Raw genomic sequence first — 21237 nt, 5'->3', positions numbered from 1 at the left:
ACGGCTGTTGCAGTGGCCCTCTGTTTGGGGGGAAACCACGTAGCGGAAAGGAGGGCGGGGCCGGCCACTGGTACAGTGCTAGTCACTCCATTCACAATAGCTGCAATGTTTATCAACCTGAGAAGAAGATGTAAATCACAGAGCATACGAACATTCATAATGTCCTAAGGTAACATAAGGTAAATGTTGGTTGATATTGTTTATATGAAATATGTACCGACTTCTAAACCAAACAAATCACTTATGGTAAAAATATGTATGTGCTGGAGTGAGTGAGTATGATTTCATGCCGCCTTTAGCAATAATCCAGCAACTTCACGGCGGGGGACACAGGAAATGGGCCTAACACTTGTTCCTATGTGGGGAATCGAACCCGGAGATTAGGCGTGACGAGCGAACACTATAACCACTAAGCTACCCCACCGTCCTTTATGTGTTGGAAATATAAGTATATGAACTTATGACATATATAATGGCGATGTACTGACCATGTCGCTGGTACTGGGTCACTCGTGATACATCGTACGGCCGTCATAAACACCATCGTCACAGCGCACAACATCATTGATTTCCGTAGACCTAGAGTGATGGAGGGAGGTAAACATATCCAAAGCTCATTGAAGGCATACAATATTTTACTCTGTCAGCAGGCACAGGCATTTATCCAATAATATAATATCTGAAATATGGGGGCGCATTTATGTTTAATACTAATTTAAAATAATTTGAATAACAAATATACAGAACTTCATTTTGTATACAACGTTTTTTTTCAATGTATTTCATCTGTGTTCAAGAGATTTTATGGTACCCTTCTCGAATGATCTACTGTTTTGCTGTTACTCCACTGTCATATTTGATATCTATGAATCCAGATACATTCATGAAACCAATAATGACGCATATAGTTGTGAAAAATATATCAGGGGTTTACTAGAACTATCTCGCATCCTATTGATAGTGATGATATATACTGATAGCAATTCAACAGTCGGTATAAAGAGCTACTGTTTGTCAAAAGACTGCCTCGTAATTCATGTCGTTATTATGTACAAGTGGGATATTAATATTCTCAAGCGATGATGAGTGAGTGAGTACGCCGCACTCAGCAATATTCCAGCTATATGACGTCGGTCTGGAAATAATCGAGTCTGGACCAGACAATCGAGGGATCAACAGCAGTAACATCGATCTACGCAATTTGGATACGATGACATGTGTCAACCCAGTCAGCGAGCCTGACCACCCGATCCCGTGAGTCGCCTCTCACGACAAGCAGGGGTTACTGAAGATCAATTCTAACCCGGACCTTCAGGGGTCAAGCGATGATGATGACATAACGAGTCTTCACCATAGAACGTCAGTGAGAAAGAATACCCGGTCCTGACTGTCCTGAGGATCCAATTCCGTAAAGTGAAAATATCTGTGAAAATTATATGAATGGATCGCTGAAAATCAGAGATGACACCAGGTGTTCGCGAAAAGGGTAAGCATCTCCTGCCCTACCCGCCATTCACAAAATTTGCTAAAGAATGGACGTTTGTTGTGCCTGACGCCACACAGTAGTGTTGCCATGCGGCAACTTCCTGTTTACAAACCAGACAATAAGGTGACCGATGGACCGGGAACAACTGTTTGATAAACAATTGTTTGGGTGAGTTGGCTTGGTATAATACTACTTTAACAGCTCAGTGGTTTTTAAGAAGTCATGAAGTAATTTGATTTTAGAGGAGTGACATTTTGATTAAACATGATGATAACTGGTTTTCACCTATTTGCTGAATTGACAACGATACTAACTGGGCGAGACTTTTTGGGGGTCATATCCGATATTTCAGTCTTAGAACTTGGGACATAATGTGCAGCAGCACATGTATGATGTATTTGGTAGCTGTGAATAGCTTGGGCTGACAAGTTATCTAACAAGTCGAAGGGTGATTCTGTACTCAGATATTGACACTGCCTTCTATTATCTACGTAACTTATGAAACATTGGTATTATCTATCCTACTCAACCTATGCAAGTATAGGTCCAGGTTACATCTGACTTGCCATGAGCAGGCTTAGTGTAGGGACGCCCCTTGAAATCAACAACTGAATATGCACAGCACACTTGAGTGAAATAAATATATATAATTTTATACAAGAGTGCACTGCATATCCAGCTGATGAAAATATATATAAAATATATACATATATATATATATATACATACACACAATTCTAGTATTTTAAACAGAAATTAAAATATTAATATACATAAAAATCATTTTAATCAAGTTGTGGTCTGCATATCCAGTTATAGATGTCCTGAGAAGTCAGGCATATGACATTTTATTGTATATCATCTGTGATGCTGGATGCCAGTTGTTATGATCTCAGTAGTTTCCACACTGGTCTACATGGTATGTACGCTCAGTTCATTGTTGCTTGGCTGTTTTGTTGTTTAACGCTGCACACAGCAACATTCCAGCTATATGGCGTCGGTCTGTGAATAATCGAGTCTGAACCAGACAACCCAGTGATCAACAGCATGAGCATCGATCTACGCAATTAGGATACGATGACATGTGCAACCAAGTCAGTGAGCCTGACCACCCGGTCCCGTTTGTCGCCTCTTACGACAAGCATTGGTTACGGAAGGCCAATTCTAACTCGGATCTTCACGGGTCAGTTCATTGTAAGGCTTATTAGCATTTAATGTGTCTCGTGTATTGAATTAAGTTATTTCAATATTTAGTATTGGATACAGGCAGTACAACTGAGCGTATAAGATATAACCTTTTCAAACACATGTCACATAACGGAGAGATACTTACCTTTCACATCCATCAACCAGGCAACTGGAAACATGCACAGAATGTACACAATATTCCCCCAGTTGTTCAGCATACCTAAATTGGCATTCGACCACCCGAACACAGCCTTAGCTGACTGAGCAATAGGTCCGAAAGTGTTCCACACCCCTGACTGAAGAAACCCAGCATACGAGAACACAGCGAGAACATACCACCGGCGTTTGTAGGACTTAATGTTCCTCGTGGAGTCCAACAAGGGAGAGTCTTCCTCTGATACCTTCTGGGATGAGTTGGAGCTATGTGCTTTTCGTAGTCTGTTTCCACCAACCACAGGAAGGTGATCTTCAATACAGTCCTTGTCCTCCATTTTGCTATTCCGAACTGGTTGTGACGGAGGGCGGGATAGCAGGTCTCCTCTCTTTAAAACCACTGACCGAGCTAATTCCAAGGGGTCAAACGGTCATCGTCTCGCGCTACGTATACCGCAGCATGATTGCGTCACAATGGAGGAGGCGTATCGGATAACCGTATTACTCAGCACATGGCGTAAACATTTCGAGAATGTAACTACCGAGATATAGCATTGTTAACACACTGGTCTACATATTCACACAGTGTGAGCATATCAGTCTATATTACAGTACGAATCAAAAGTAAGTAACCCGCTATTCATTCGCCTGTACAGCTTACTCAGGTGTGAAGGATGGCGTTCTTCTTGGGTGACCGACGTCAAATCAAGATGAGTCACATAAAGCGTTACGGTGCTGGGCAGGCTTCCTGAAAGGTAAACCGACAACGTACATTGTGACTCCGATACAGGTCAATATACTCTTCCTTAAGAAAACGTATTTCGCCTTTGCACACATTTGTGGGATGTTTGGTTTCAAATGTCCGACTGAAGGATTCAACATCTCAGGCTAGAGAACGCGTGACATAGTCTGTGGGCAGGCGCTCTATCCACTGAACCATGGAGGATTTCATGACACAAAGAAGCAGCGAAAGCATTTGAAAGGGGATCAAACAGTCGTTACCACGGACCAGTTACAAAAGTCGTAACGCATGGTGACAATCACTGGATTGTCTGGTCCAGACTCGATTTGTAATACTGCTGAAACAAATATATACTCATGCTATAGTCCCAATTGTACAATTGACTCAGTCTGCTTTTAGCAAAGATTTCTTCTGGATGTGGAAAGGGTTTTGTCGCTTCTATTTACATAATCTGTTTCCAAATAACTGAATATTAAGTATTTCATTTTGTGCTTAGAAACAGATGGCGTTTCGTTAGAATATTAATATTTTGTTATAAAATGCCTTCTGTGTATGCCAAAAACTGCTCTTTTCAAAACTTATGTAAGATGTTTCAGTTTCTTGGCACTGTAAGTGCTGATGTATTGGTTATTACTAGCCCAGGGTTGCATCATGCTCAACACGGCGCTCTATGTCCTATGTATACCAGGGTGTGTTGAGGATCACTGATCATTGTTGAGTAGACAACAAAGGCTTTATCAGCTGGTCTATTGCTCGACAGAAAGTTGAGTGAGTGAGTTTAGTTTAACACTGCACTCAGCAATATTCAGCTATATGGCAGCAGTCTGTAAATAATCGAATCTGCACCAGACAATCCAGAGATCAACAGCATGAGCTTCGATCTACGCAATTGGCATACGATGCTATGTGTCAACGGTGTCAGCGAGCCTGACCACCCGACAAAATGACTGTATTACCCAAATTTACTAACGTCAGGAAATACTCGTTTCATCCGGTGGCCATATGAACAACGTTTGAAATCTACGTATCATCTGGCCGTCAGATTTACACACGTTTAAAGGGGTGTTAAAATGAACGAACATTCACATGCATTTACATGTATTTAACAAGTGTGTAAATCTGGCCATTGTTTTCATGTGTTTCCTAACTTGTGTAACATATGTAAATGCTGTGATTGTAGGATATGCATTTCAATACCCTTGAAATCTCGTATGATCAGGGTTAGGTTTGTCATATATTTAGTACATGCGTAAATGGTTTGAAATGGGTAAATATAGTGTTACAAGATTAGCACTACTTTAACATGTATTTCAATGGTTCTGTAATGTAACTGTCACATAGGGTTCGTTAGCGCGTCCGACCACGCCATAATGTACTGAGATAATTAGAAACACATGGTGAAGTGATACCCATGACTAAGCACCACTAATAACGTGCGTGTCTTTCTTGACATACACATGGTGTCTGTTTAAAAGGTTCAAATATCGGGTCTATGGGCCAGAGCGATATGTATGTTAGGGAGTGTGTGTGTATGTTAGGGTGTGTGTGTGTGTGTGTGTGTGTGTGTGTGCGAGGGAGAGGGTGTGTGTGTGCGAGGGAGAGGGTGTGGCATGGGGTAGGCCGAGGATGGGGTGGTGGCGGTGGGTCGGTGTTGGGGTACTGATAAGTCTTTCTGACCAGTAGGTAATATCGTTTATACTTTTTGTAATGGAAATTACATAACAGTTTAAATAACTGACCTTAGGTACACTTCTTATATATGCTATACAACGAGACACTGCTAATTACAATAAAACACAGACAGATATGTTCACACAGACATGAACCGGTAAGTCCCTAATTTTAGTGCTCATTTGTATGAGCTATCCGACTGATCATAACTGAACAAATTTCATTATCTATACTTTCATAAAAGATGATTACAATGTATTAATGATTCCCGGTGTAAATTACTGTTGTAAATGTGTGAACATGCACATACTTGGTATGACCTCTTTTTGATTCGGAAACAGGTATTACCCCATACGGACGTTTTCTCAAATTTCAGTTACCCGACGGAATATACTGTAGACATATTTTGTTTCCATCTCTTGGGTAGACTATAGAAAATTGTAGTGATTGCAATTAGCTCTTAACTAAGCAGTTTCGATAATTATTGAAAGCTTACTACCTGACAGCATTATGTTGCTCATGCGTTTTCTTTTTTGCTTTTGCCTTTTGCTGTCTAATTTGTTATACATTATATAATTATGTTAATCATTTTGGTATCTCAATATCATGGAATATAATGTGCACTCATTAATCTATCAATGTACCGAAACGTATTATCTGTATGCTTTACTGTTATTGGGTGAAACTGTTAAAAGTACCTTCGTACAGAATTTCCAGGAAATAGAAACTGAAAATTACTAGATAAATGGAAAACTAAATTGGATAAAGATCGCAAACAATCATTATTTATATTCCTCTTTTTAAATAAGCAGTCTGCAGATCATGTCACTAACATAAAACCTGAAGGATATATGGTGACAAAACTGGGTTTAATCTTGAATGTATAATAAATGTACCAATGTATATTCTTTAACAGTATCAAGGAATGATGGGGTACGCTCGTGGTTAAAGCGTTCGCCTGTCAGGTCGAAAACCGGTGTTTGATTCCCGACATAGGCACATTAAGACTGAAAATATATTATTTTGATAAAAGGCAAAGATCTTAATTTCAATTGAAAAAAAGAGACGAAGTAATTTGGAAGATTCACAGACTAACAACATCTATATTGGGGCTACAGGTGCAGGGAGCATCTTCAATTATAAAATCACATTCCACAAACATCAGATAAAGGTTTAAATGACAAGCATATTTATTGGTATCTTGCCAAGCTCTGTCCTCTCCCAATGCAGTATAACCAGAGTGCTGTGGTCACTACCTCAGGTGGCCAAATGCAGCCATCACATTACTTTACAATATTTTCTTACAGACATATATATGGAAAATTAACTTTAACGGGTATGGAAAGAGTGGGGGGAAACGTGCAAAGTATTAGTCAGCTGAGATTATCCTCCAAAAACATCATTTGTACAACAATCATTTATCATTATGTGCAACCAAAGCATTACAAAAAGGCCACAATTCCAGACAGCTTAACATCACCTTTGGCCGGAGTTCCAAATAATTTGACACCGAAAGCCTGTCAGTTAACGCAAAGGAAATAACCCTTGTGTTTTAAAATGATGCCTTAATCATAGTCACAATGAAGTGTAGGTTGCCATGCATTTTCTAGTCTCACAGTCCCTGAACCACATTATTTTCCTTACTGCTTAGTCTGTCTCACAGTCCCTGAACCACATTATTTCCCCTACTGCCAAGCCCTCTCTGCAATGCTAAAGCCTTAAATAAAGCAAGTCTAGATCTCCTCAGGTCCAGGGTCTGTTAACATCTGCAAAAAACCTAACTCACTTTGGAGGTCGGGCTACAAAGTAAACATATCTAACTGCCATGGCTAGCCGGACTGAATCTCGTGTCTCCCTGGGGCTCCTTTTCAATTTAAATGGGTTTGTTTGTTACTATCAAAAGTATATATATTCAGACACTAAGCGTTAGTCTATGTATTTTCCAATATGATGGAAATACTAATATTTACCAAATAAAATTCTAAAGGAGCCTTTCTTCAAGCAGTGACTTAACGCCATACATAGCTAGACTTGCTTAGATGATAGACTTCATATAAGGCATCATAGATATTTCACAAACATGGTACAGGACCCTTAGCCTCATTAGCTTATTGCCTCACCACTTGCGAATTAAGCGTTGGCAGATGTAAATGTTACTGGAGATGTTGGTCCCGCAAGTTGTGGGTGTTTTGAATGGCACTCCATAACCCGAACCCTGCAGTGAGTTTTCCTTGAGACGGAAGGGGAAAAAATATCGTTCTGTGACTGTGATACAGACTGGGACAAGATATGGAAAACCAAAAATTTGGACAACAAACCATTGTTTGGGTCTTTTAATTGTAAATATGATTCAAATAGCTTAACCTAGATTACGATATCCTCCGAATGTACATTTGGTGGAAAATATACATTTATCCCGAGACAAGGACGAATGTTTATATATAATTAAAAAAATGTAACAGCACTAGTATCCATTTTGTCTTTTGTCTTCTACCCTTCAGAACTAGATTAACAACTAGTCTCTGATATGAACATATTTTACAGAAAAAAAGTTCATAGTAAGAAAAAATAATAATATAATGAAAAGGAGCCCTGATACTTTCTCCTGAAGCTGTGGAAATCTAGACTTGCCACATTTTGTAGACTTGCGTGGGCTTGGATAAATTTGCTTCAGGGTCTGTATGACAGACGACGTCCCAACACACGCTCAGTCACATGTGTCTCCAGGTCACGGAGAATCAGTGGTTAGAGGCCCGTATTGCAATTCTCGTGCGTTTGCCAGGCGCGTAGCAAGCCAATTGTTTTCGTGTAAGCCCTATGGGCTGCAAAGCCTTATATTAGGTGGTATTGAGGGCTTGCCCAACTTTCATTTTCTATGAGACCTGAAGAGTTATCGTTTGACGTTTGATGATTTCAGTAGCTTCAAAATATTGTGGAAAAACTTCTGCCTGTATCCCCCCTTAAATTTCATTCTAGACAAATCATATCACCTCAATATATATTCCTCATCTGATAAGGATGAGTTTTAACGTGTTTTGTTAATTGTATCTGAACATACTGAAAGACATATTCTACTTCTAAAAATGGCACTCAAAGAAAGTCTTCCTCATTGTTAAAATTTAGGGGGTGGGGGTGGGGGTACGGACGGAAGTCTTACCACCCTGGAAATTGAAATGTGATTTCCTCATATACAAATATGTTTGGACATAGTTTACACATGTCTGCTGCATTGATACATGCCATACATCGAGTATTTGGTGTTTTTTCTAAAATAAATGATAAACAAATGAAAAATAAACAACTGTATTTCAGTGATGATTCACATATAATCATGACTGTAACAAAACATCCTCATACATGTCGATGGAAAAACAATCATCACTGAAAGTTATGATATGAAGAATAACCTGTTTACTGTACATGGTAATGCTATAATCAAAGAATATTGTGGTCAGTATGATTCATAGAGGGATTTCCACTTTTTAAATGGAACGTGTTTGTAGGTATTTTTGGCAAGAATTAGAAGAAAAATTATTTTTTAGCAAAGATCATGTGTAAGCTCGAGCTGTTTTTCATAATGGTAGCTACGCCCCTGTTTGCATGTGTTCTTGACGCGGCATGGACGCCTTGTAACATCACTATTTGATTATGATTCACAAACACATGCCCATGATATGGTCGGAATCGTGGCAAGGATTAGCAGATATTTATCATGAAAGCAGGTTTTCTTGTAGGTGGCTTGAAACTCGCTTTTACAAAGGCCTATAGGTTCGATCACAATACATTTCGTTTTACAGCTTTTCGTTTCTTAACATGCTCACGTCAAAACTGATTTCAAATTGTAATCGCAGATTAAAAATAACACAATAAATAGTATGCCAAATTATCGTTACGATGACAACCCTGTGATATTTCACCTTATGTAAGAGAGTAATGCAGATGATACTGTCGGCCGTAAATTTTGATATGTTGCTTCATCGCTATCAATAAACACTGGATATCTATACAATCATATGTGTGATCAAAGGCCATATGATAGATTATGTGGTCTCTGGTGTGATGGAGGAGAACTTGCGTCACTAGTTTTCTCGATAATCTGAACACATGTATGTAGCGTGAAACCGGCAGACATTTAGAAGAAAGAGTTTGCCCTACCTGTAACAACGATGTCCCGTGTCTATAAAAGGGATATAATGTGGGGATGAATGACATGTAGATTGAGGGTACCTTTTAAACATAACCGGTATTTCTAGTGTTGTATTTATAAAGCTCTTCGAACGTTCTCCATATACATCCGTCAGATACATCGCGCACTACCCTTTTCTCTTTTGATCTTCTCAAACGACTGTTACAAGTTCGAAGAATCCTGGTCAAAGTAGAAAGTCTTAAGACTTTTCCCTACAATTCTGTAACTTACACATTGTACCCTAAATGGGTAGAGCTTTCGTTCGGGGGAATATCAGAAGGACAACAATACAGTTATTTCCAATGTTGTAGAACGCTCTCCACTTACTTAGGAAAACACTGAGATATTGTATTCATGTCGGAATGATATTTTCAGCCCCTGTCAGATCTGAACTTGAACATGCGAGGTCTGCGTCTGTGAGTAAAGGCCTACAAGATGTTTAGCAACACTGGGGCGTTATAGCCATAGATCTTCTCCAAACAAGGGAATATATATCTTGTGAGAATGACTTCTCCGACAGGGAAATTTACAGCAATGCGACATCACAATTACATACGTGATATTTACTCGCAATCTGAGTTATGGATCGTCAATTTAAACAGGACAATATAGACGAATTGCACAAAAGGCACGGATATCCAACATGCCTATGATATACTCAGAGAACGCACCCGCCTGTGCTATCCGGTCATAATCGCTACACGATAAAAACAATTTTTCATTTCATGTCTCACAGAATATATAATTTGATATGGCATTGTTTGTTATCGTATACTTTTGCGTTAGTGAAACAAATGTGGACAACTTTAAAGTTTATGTATGGCGTTATTACAGCAAAGGCTGAGCGAATGGAGAAATAACATTGTTCAGGCACTGTGAGACTATTAAGGAAGGTCACATGCAGTGCAATAATATTCCAATTATGTACTGCCACAAAATATTTTACAGTAGTGATGCGCGAGCTGAACAGACTTAAGAAATTACGAGTTGGTTCGTGTAGCATATTTGGCTGTGCTCCAAGAGAGACAAAGTGCTATTCTATTGGGACAGCTAGGGACACTTGCGAGGACAAAGGGGCAACGCATCGCCCTTTGTTCACCACTGAACCTTTTAATCCCTCGAAACATGCACCTCACAAGATTTGCCAACACCACAGACAAGGCGTAACTGATACTGGTAGCAAGAGCGAGTGGAGCTTGATAAGGCGTGTTAGCTTGCGTAATACTGCTTTCTTTGTCAGGCTCTTTTGGTGATAAGAATATTGAGGTCATGTGAACGTTGATTTCAAACGTACTAAATGTGTGAAAATGAAATTACATGAACCAAGTAATTCACATGATGGAAACATATGATCATCTTGCTTGAGTACAGGTAACATGAAGGTGTATGAACCGTTTATATACATACACCTGAAATCCGGTATGATACATAAATATCTAAGGTGTGTAAATATTTGAAAATTTGAAATTTACTTGTGTTTTTCAACCTAAGTAAATTCACATGTTTCCAACCCGAGTAAACATAGAACGAAATCGGAAATTTCAGCACCCATTGCAATTCAAAGGAATGCATTGGAAATACTGTATGATCAGATACCGGGGTATCTGTTTTCCAATTCATGTTTGGAAATCCCTGACAATCCGGTCAGGGCATACATGAACGAGGTGCTTGTGCATACGAAAATGTACGGTGAGCATATGTTTCAAAGGTATAGATTAATATGAAACATATGCCCGAAGTTAGGAAATATCTGAAAACATACGTAAATCCGGTCATGGCATTTATTTCCTACTGTATTTACGTTTATTTCAATGGTTTACTATCCGGCTTTTGGTCCTGTGCATCTCTTCATGTCGTATATGTGAGTTACACATTTCTAAGTCACCATTACACCAAAGACAGTGTGTTGTAAAGTACATCAAGCAACTGACTCTTGTATGGAATTTAACCCTACGAGCTCACAAGACCTGTGTTCGATAACATATCTACGTGCAACGGTTTTATCTACAATGGGACCACAGTGTGAACAAGGTCGAGTGAAACGTGACAAGCGAGTGACGTCAAATCAAACATTACTGCAGTGTATTACGGACGGTCTGAAATTACAGCTAGCCGGGCCCGATGGTCTGTTAAAATGTTTAGACGTTCCATACATCTGAGTAAATTAACCATATTAACCATTGGTGTCTGGTCAGGTTGAATCCATTTTGGGCTGGTAACATTTTGAAGTTACTAGCCCTGATGTCTGGCTGGTTTTTTTTGGCTTATTTCATACACTGATTCTTGTGCCATAATATTCGCATTGGCCCCGCCAACAAACTGACCACTGGCTAGACAGCTAGGTCTTTTTACCAGCAAACACCATCTCATTTCTGGTGTCCACCGCCGTGATATTACTGGAATATTGCTCAAACGCGGCGTAAAACTAAATTCACTCACTCACACTCCTTTTATCCACGTAGAGTATTAGTAAGGAGATACAATCATCTGCCTTTACACTGTCAGTATGTGTGATGTGTTCCTGTCAACCAACTTTAGTGTTAGTATTGATCCACGCAACACCATATGGATCAGGTTCTGGAACAATTATCCTTTGTGTGTCTATGTCGGTCCGGGTGTAGTTCTCTTTGAATAACAGAAGCAGGGGTACTGCAATTGCTGCAGAGCCCAGGGTGGCCCAGGGCATCCACACAACGCCTGCAAGAGATTCAGCCATATATTGGAATATACTAGTATTGGTTGATAACGCAGTCACATTTACACGGGACTATTTGGAACCATTAAGCTTAAATACATGCATGTGAAAACTCATTTTACTCATTGACAAAATAAATCATTTGTGAAGTTCATACTTAAGTGACACATGTGAGAGACACATTTAATTTTTCTGATACTTGTAAGGGTGCTTGATCTTGTTAGTTTGGACGTGCACAGACACACAGGTAACGAACTGTGCAATAATTTAACTCATTAGACTGGCTACCATATCCAGGTCTACGTTACCGATATCCGTTAGATGATGTTCTTTGAAAAGTTGTTTCGTTTTGTTCAATGGCAGAACTCTGTTTTTGTGCAATTCGTTTATGCACTTTTGTATAAAATGCATTTTGGAAATGTTTCTTAAAGCTGATAATTTTGTATTAGGCGCAGAAAAAATATTAACATATCTGTAAAACGTCAACGCATGCGTTTTTACAGAAATGTTTCATCATCACATACAATAGTCAAACGTTGGAATCACATTATGAAACTTGAACATGTCAATGTGCACTGCTATACGGGCGGTTCGGACGTTTCAGGATACGTTTAAGGATACGGTTTCAGGAAAAGGGTCATCCATAATTGATCGGATTATGCAAATAACCTCTGGACTAACGCAAACTACTTGAAGCAGCCATGACCTTGCAAAAGATGTAACGATGCGGGTTTACCTATTTTCGGGATCTGCATGACAGACAGGAAGATGACACCAGTCAGGTTGTTGGCGATGGTGAGGACACCGACCGTCACTCCCTCAGCAATAGGATAAGACGCCTCACACCCAAGCTCGAAGAACAGAGGTATTGAAGCATTGATGAAGACTCCAATCAAGATGGTGGACAGGTACAGTGACCCTGTTGGAGGAGAATAAAATCGACTAAGATTTACCTAGTTCGAATGCCACACTCAGTTTCTACTTGCTCCGCGGGCATATGATATTTTATTGATATTAGCAAAACAACAAAGAAACAAATCAATGCTTGTGATCTTCACGGGTACAGAAGCATTGATGAGGACCCCCATCACGATACAGATACAGCAACAATGGGAGAGTAGGACGCGAGAGGCGAACAGACCATTATCAGCTTGTCAACAAAATAACATACACATATTGCATCTCGACATGATCACTCATTTAAATACCCGTGAAGATCCGGGTTCAAATTGATCTTCAGTAACCCAGTAACCCATGGGAGGCGACTAACAGAACAGAATCGGGTGATCAGGCTCGCTGACTTGTCATGGATTCCCAATTGCTTAGATCGATGCTCATGATGTTGATCACTGGATTGTCTGGTCCAGACTCGATTCTTTACAGACCGCTGGAATATTGCTGTAAACCTAAACTCATTCACTCACTTACTCGATCATGTAAATGGCACAATATACTCTAACTCACATAGATTTACGGGGATATAGGACATACGCAGCAGAACAAGCCAGAGACAGGCGGCTGTTCCTGAGACGAATAGGAACAGGAGCATCATCTTCATGTGACGTAGAAATTGATCAGCAATCCTTGAAATAGAGAACACAGAGTTCGAGCATTACCTGAGCTTCGCTGCAGTCAAGTCTAGCACGTCCAGAACATATTTTCTATAAGATGAATGATAGATCTTTGCCGTATTCTTGTATCTCATTCGTTATCCAGACATACATGTACATACCTGGACATCAGTAGTGCCGCTGCACAACCACCGACCGTGGCATAAAAACCAATCCAACCAGCTTGGTACTGAATGAAAATAGTGGCGAGGTTACGATTCAAACAGAACTGATAAGACTTCATGAAACTGCACATCAAACATTTTCCCAAATCCAACATACCGAATGTGCAGCTCAGTTGTACGTTGATTTATACTGGGAAGAAGTAAGTAATGTTTCACGTCTCTGTCAGTAATATTCCATCAAAAACAAAGCGGGTAACACCATTAAAGGGGTCAATACAATTTTTCTATGTGTTCACCCAATCTGTATGTGTGTCACAAGTAGTGTGCAACAGTACCCTAGCGCCTTTTTCAAGATGGCGGCACATCCGGTCCCCATGGGCGCGGCCATCTTGGATCCGGCCACTTCCGGTCAGGGGAGATCACTCGGGTTCCGGTTCCGGTGCTTCCGGTTCCGGTGGGTGCGCACGCATCGCGATGACGTCACGACCGGTTCCGGTGGGTGCGCGCACATGACGATGACGTCACCTCCGGGCCAAGATGGCGGACGCGTTTCAAGATGGCGACCCATCCGGTGGGATCGGGTGAGATCTCGCGAGATCGCGTGGACTCTCGCGGGATCTCGCGAGCGTAGACGCCTTTCAAGATGGCGGAACGGACGAGCGGCGGACGGGACGGGACGGAGAGGGAAGGAGAGGGAAGGGAGGGAGAGAGGGGGTGAGGCGGACACGATGGCGTGGCTAGACAAGTGTTAGTGTGTGTGTGTGTGTGTGTGTGGTGTGGTTAAAACAACATTGGATGGAGCATTCTTTCGAGCCAGGTGGGTGGCCCTGAAAAGGGCCGTTGGTATGAATGGGTGAGAGATCACCGAGGTATCTATGGTGGTGATGGTGGTGCACTGGAGGCACTGCTACTGGAATCGTCCATGGGTTCGACAAACTCCAAGATGCGTTGAAGTAGAGAGTACATGGTGTCTATGCGATCTTGAACGAGGAGAACCTTGTCATGGAGTAGAGCCAGTAAATGATGGCTTTCACGTTTACTCACTTTCTTTGGCGGTTCACTTGGCTGGTAGGTGGGAGGAGCCGGACGTTTCTGGCCCTTGTTAGAGCAGTACATACTCTTATGGTCCTCTTGACCACAGTGACGACAGGGATGTGGACAGGCGTAACTGAGATGACCTTCGTTTCTTCCACAGTTGTAGCAGGTGTTGTTATCGTGCTTGTTGTTGTCCTTGGTCTTCTTGGGACATACGTAATAGCGATGACCTTGAGCACCACACTCGGTACAGGTCACCTTGGGACAGTGTAGATAACTGTGGTCATCTGTTTCGCACAGGCGGCAACGGAAGGAGGCGGAGGCGGAGGCGGGAGACGACTGCATGCTTCCAGTTTCAGTGAGCAACTGATGAGGAGTGCTGGAAAACCTCGAATTTATATAGCTGGGGGTTGATGACGTCACTTTGTCGCCTCTGGTTCGCACCGGTTGCATCCGGTTCGCACCACTCTCCTCCTGACTCAACAGGTTAGTGTGACGTCATGGGGTATGACATCATTCCTATAAATAACACATGAGCTCATGGTGCGCACTGGCACGACCTATTGTGACGTCATAGGGTGACGTGATGTATATAAACCAGGCTCAGCGTGGCTCTGACCAGTTCTCACCATGTCGTCACCACGAATGAACGAAGATGAACTTGAAGAGGAGCCTGTGCCCTACGAGTTGGAGCGGACGACTCAAAAAACAACCAAGAAATTCCGGACTGGTACCCAGCGTTACCACCTGAAGTTCAATCCAGCTTGGCTGCAGCGTCAACAGCCTGAAGACCTTCCCGTCGTTTTCAGAGAACAGTTTGATGCCGTGTTAGCAGATCTGAGAGACGATGTGGGTGGCCAGGATGGTGATCGCGTGGGATTGGCCCTGGAACACCCCGCCCTGGATACAGACATCCGAATCACGTTTCGGCGGATGGGTGACCTCCAGGGGGAACACATCATGGGCGAAGTGGAAAAAGTACAACAAAGCAACCACGACTTACATATCGATGACACCATGGACATTTTCTTACTGCATGTAGAGGATCCTGATCGTATCGGTGAAGGACACGGACGGACAAGACACCTCGTTGGCTTAAACGCCTTCCTGGAAAGAAACAGCATCATCGTTCAAATCAAGAATGAGGATCAGCTCTGCTTTGCCCGTGCCCTGGTCGTGGCCAGTCACCACGAACACCAACCCGATCCTGTGACCAAAGAATGGACGAAGGAATGGAAATACCTGTGTGACCATCGTAAACCAGCGCAACTGAAGGCTGCCAAGGGCTTGTTTCGCCAACTCAAGATCCCCGAAGGTCCTTGTACAGGACGTGCCACGTGGGAGTTGTTCAGTCAACGTTTGGCCCCTTACTATCAGCTCAAAGTCTACTCCCAAGAGGTGATGAATCGCCTCCTGTACAAGAGTGAAGTGCCTCAACCCACCAAGATCCTTCACTTGTATCATCACCATCAGCATTACGATGTCATTACCTCCATGACTGCCTTCACAGGGTATAATTACTATTGTGAAACGTGTGACCAAGGCTACGACCACGCTGAAGATCATCGTTGCACCCGAGAATTTCGTTGCTACTGGTGTCAATGTCTTGGATACTGTGGCGACGTGGTCAGGGGAGGGCTCTCCTGTCTCCAATGTGGCGGATGGTTCCGAAACCCTACTTGCTTTGAACGCCATCGGACGGCCTCCGCCAACCATCCCAGCACCTGCTCCACCATCCATACGTGTCATCGTTGCTATGCCAAAGTCAACGTGAGAAAAAAATCCAGGGCATGGCCAACCACCAGTGTGGCACGAATTGGGACTGTAAGATCTGCAAAGAACCCTTGAAACCCAACCACCAGTGTTACATGTCCGTCATCGAACCACCGAAACTAAATGAAGACGGTGAAAAAATGGATGAAGACAAAGAACGGCAACAGCGTCAGTTCATCTTCTATGACTTTGAATGTACTCAAGATCAAGGAACTCATGTTCCCAACTTGTGTGTGGTGCATCTGGGATGTGGAAAATGTATTTCCGAGGCTTCGGATCAGCTGTGTGACAAGTGTCCCTGGCGTAAAGAAGGAGAAGGGCCTAGCCGCATCAAAGTGTTTCGAGGATCGACGACCTTGAAGGACATGGGCGACTGGCTGATGCGTCTGGCGGAAAAGAAAGAGAAGCAGAAGAAGAAACGTAAGGCATCCCAGCAGCAGCAGCCGTCAGGCCGTGCCTCGAACAACCCAAACTGGTATCACCAGAACCCGATGATGATGATGATGAACAACAACACAACGACGACAAAGAACAAGACGATGAAGACGACATTTCCCCTACCATTGATGATGACGACGTGTTGGTCATTGCTCACAACTACCGAGGGTATGATGGACACTTGCTCCAACAGTACTTCCATCAACATCTCGTGAAAGCACCCCAGGTCACACTACGTGGGAATCACATCTTGCAGATGACCGTGGGACGTCTTGTTTTCAAGGATTCACTCAACTTCCTCACGATGGCTCTGAAGCAGTTTCCAAAAACGTTTGCATTGACGGAACTCAAGAAAGGCTACTTCCCTCACTTCTTCAACACCGAAGCTCACCAAGGCTATGTGGGTCCCTATCCTCCCGTGTCTACCTACGATCCTGACAGCATGTTTTCTGCCGAACGTAAAGCTTTCTTGGCCTGGTACAATGCACGGGTGGCTGAAGGGACTGTGTTTAATCTGGATGAAGAATTGTTGACCTACTGTCAGAGTGATGTGGACATTTTGCGTCGAGGCTGTGCTGCATTCCGCAACATATTCATTCAACAGAACAACGTGGACCCTTTCTATGAAGCAGTGACTCTACCCATGGCTTGCATGCTCACCTTCCGAAAACAGTTTTTGGAACCCCGTACCATCGCCATCCTACCTACTCAAGGTTATCGTCCCCAGCGTCGCTACTCGCTTCAGTGTCTCCACTGGCTCAACTGGGTCATGCATCAACACCCTGGGGTCCACATCCAACATGCTCGGAATGGTGGAGAAGTAGGCTTTGACTGTGCTGACGGAAGTCGTTACATGGCAGATGGCTACGACGCCAAGACACGTACCGTGTATGAATACTTGGGCTGTTTCTGGCATGGCTGTACCCGCTGTTACAAGACGGACCGATGTGAACGCCATACTAGCTTGGGTACCACCCCTTGGGAACGATACCATCATACCATGTACCGCCTGGGTGTGTTACGTCAACATCCCGACATTGACCAAGTGGTGACCCTCTGGGAATGCGATTTTCTGAAACAACAGAAAGACAACGGTGATCTGAGAGCCTTCCTGACTACCCTGCAAGGACCCCATGCCTACATGCCTGATCCGTTGAATCCTAGAGATGCTTTCTTTGGAGGTCGTACCAACGCCACCAAACTGTACTACGAAGCCAAAGAAGATGAAGAAATCAAATATGTGGACGTTTGCTCGCTGTACCCTTACATCTGCAAGTATGGTACTTTTCCCCGTGGGACACCCCGAGATCAAAGATCATCCTCCCGTGTCTGACTTGTTTGAGCTCCACGGCCTGATCCAGTGCCGAGTCTTGCCACCCACCGACCTCTATCATCCTGTTCTTCCTTACAAGTGTCAAGGCAAACTGCTCTTTCCGCTGTGCCGTACGTGTGCTGAAGAGCAGTTGGATGCTCCCTGCCCCCACGGGGATGAAGACCGGGCATGGATCGGTACCTACGTCAGCAAAGAGCTTCAGTTTGCTGTTGAAAAGTGCGGCTATCAAGTGCTTCACATCTTTGAGGCTTGGCACTTTGACACGCTTGCCACCTACGACCCTGACAACCAAGAGGGAGGACTGTTTGCCAAGTATGTCAACAATTTCTTCAAAATCAAGCAAGAGGCCAGTGGCTACCCCGAAGGTTGTCCAGACCCGAGCGCCTACATCCACGAGATACAGCAGAAAGAGGGAGTCACCTTGGATCCTGCTCGCATTCACAAAAACCCAGGACTACGTGCCTTAGCCAAGGCCTGTCTGAACAATCACTGGGGCAAGTTTGGTCAACGCGTTGGGTTTGCCAAGACGGAATATATCAGTTCCCCTGAGAGGTACTTTGCCCTCCTCCGGGATGAGCGCCGTGTGGTGAAAGACATTAACATCATCAATGAAGACCTCATCTGTGTCACTCACGAACCTCAGCCAGACTTTCACGACCCTCATCCAGCCCACAATGTGGCCATTGCAGCCTGGGTGACAGCACAAGCCCGTCTCAAGTTGTATTCTTATTTGCAACCGTTGGATCGACGTGTCCTCTATTTTGATACGGACAGTATCATTTACATTCACCGTCCACGAAGTTACAACCCGCCACTGGGAGATACCTTGGGGGAGCTGACTGATGAACTGGGAGGGGGCAACAGCATTCAAACCTTTGTCTCGGCAGGACCCAAGAATTATGGCTACAAGCTACGTCATCCTCAATCTGACGGCAGTGTGGGCATCAGCAAGGTCCGAGGATTTACTTTAAATCACAGGGCGAGCCAACATGTCCACTTTGACAGCATGAAGAACCTCGTCTGTCAGAGGGATCAAGCCAACATCACGGTCCCGTACCCACACCGCATCATTCGCGGAGGACTTCGTCAGGGCAACGTGTTGCTGTCCAAGGACACCACCAAAACCTATCGCTTGGTCTACACCAAACGCCGAGTGCAGTACGACCCCCAAGGCGTCCCCAGGGAAACTCTCCCCTATGGCTACAAAGAGTGAACCCATCCCTCCCATGGACTTTTGATGCAGACATGCTCTGATCGATTGATGTTTAACCCATAAAATGTGATTGCCTTGTTCATTTGTTGTTGTTCTATCATTCAATAAATTGTGATTGTATTGTACTCTTGTGTTATGTCGTCTCTCTCTCTCTCAGGGCCAGACCTGGTGGAGTCCATGGTCACCCTCAATCCTGTTGTACCCTGTTCTTAGACTCAGACCTGGTGGAGACCACGGTCACGTTGACGTCACACACCCTATGACGTCATCACGACCCTGTGTGTCTATATAAAGAGACGTTTCTGTCAGAGTCATTACAGATTCTGTTGTCTAAGAAAAGAGAAGGATGGAATCCGTTCACCGCGATAGGCTTAGGGAGAATCGTTGTGGTCTCGTGCTCGCTATCAAGCAGGTCGAAGCCGTGGTCGACAAACTGATGACGTTTAAAGTCCTGACCATCCTCATGAAGGCAGAGATTATCGAAAAACCTCGGACCTCCTTTGACCGTGTCAGAGAATTGTTAGACATGCTTCCCCGACGTGGGCCCCAAGCTTACTCCCTCTTCTGCAAAGCTTTGGAGGAATGTGGAGAAACAGAAGCCATGACCTTGCTGGGTCTCAAGACTCCCACGGACAAGGCACAGTCACAAGTGACACTCCCCCTGGCTATTCTTCTATGGAATCCAGTCACCGTTCAGCAACTTTCATCCAGCTGTGTTTACCTTGGATGGTGTTACATTTAATTGTGTTGAACAGTGTTACATGTACTCTAAAGCCATGTACTTTGTAGATTACGACAGTGCGACGCGTATTCTGCACGAGGCTGTTCCAGCAAAGCAAAAACGTCTGGGGCGATGTGTGAAAGGCTTCACTCAAACAGTGTGGGACACGGTCAGTCTGGAAGTGATGACCAAGGCGATCACGGCTAAATTTTCCCAGAACAAGGACTTGAAACAGAGATTGATTCAATCCTACCCAAAGTCGTTAGCTGAAGCTAGCCCCTACGATCAACGATGGGGAATAGGAATGGGTGTATCTCATCCGAATATTGACAAGCCCTGGACATGGTCGGGGAAAAACATGTTGGGAAAAGCGCTCATGCATCTTCGTGACACGCTGTTGTTGTTGTGAGTGACGTCATCCATGCACGAGCCACGTGACGTCATCCTGTGTATCTCTATAAAAAAGACTCTGACCCCATCGTGATTCGTCATCATGCTGTTCACGCTGCTCTTTGTGCTTGCCACCTATCTCGAAGAGAGACACTTTATAGAACAGTTCAGAAAAGCAGTGCAAGAGGCCATCCAGAAACAACACGATCGTGACGCCATTTGAAGTGACGTCATTTGAAGTGACGTCATAGCTCGCGCTGTTGGTGTTGCCTATAAAAACGCAGGATCGATCGAGCGGGTCATCAGTTGCATCAGTTCAGTCGTTGCAGATGGCATCTCCAGGCAACCTCCCTTCTTCCTTCGTCAACTTGGCTTCGCAGGCAAAGGACCTCGCTTCTGACATGGCCCATCTCCACAACACCATGATGACTCAAAGCCAGTTATACAAGACCAACTACATGGATCTCCAGGACCGGCT

This window comes from Haliotis rubra, unplaced genomic scaffold (genome assembly GCF_003918875.1).
Source record: "Haliotis rubra isolate DU_JTF1 unplaced genomic scaffold, ASM391887v1 Scf283, whole genome shotgun sequence".
NCBI classification, from domain to species: domain Eukaryota; kingdom Metazoa; phylum Mollusca; class Gastropoda; order Lepetellida; family Haliotidae; genus Haliotis; species Haliotis rubra.
This window is presented reverse-complemented; position numbering follows the sequence as displayed.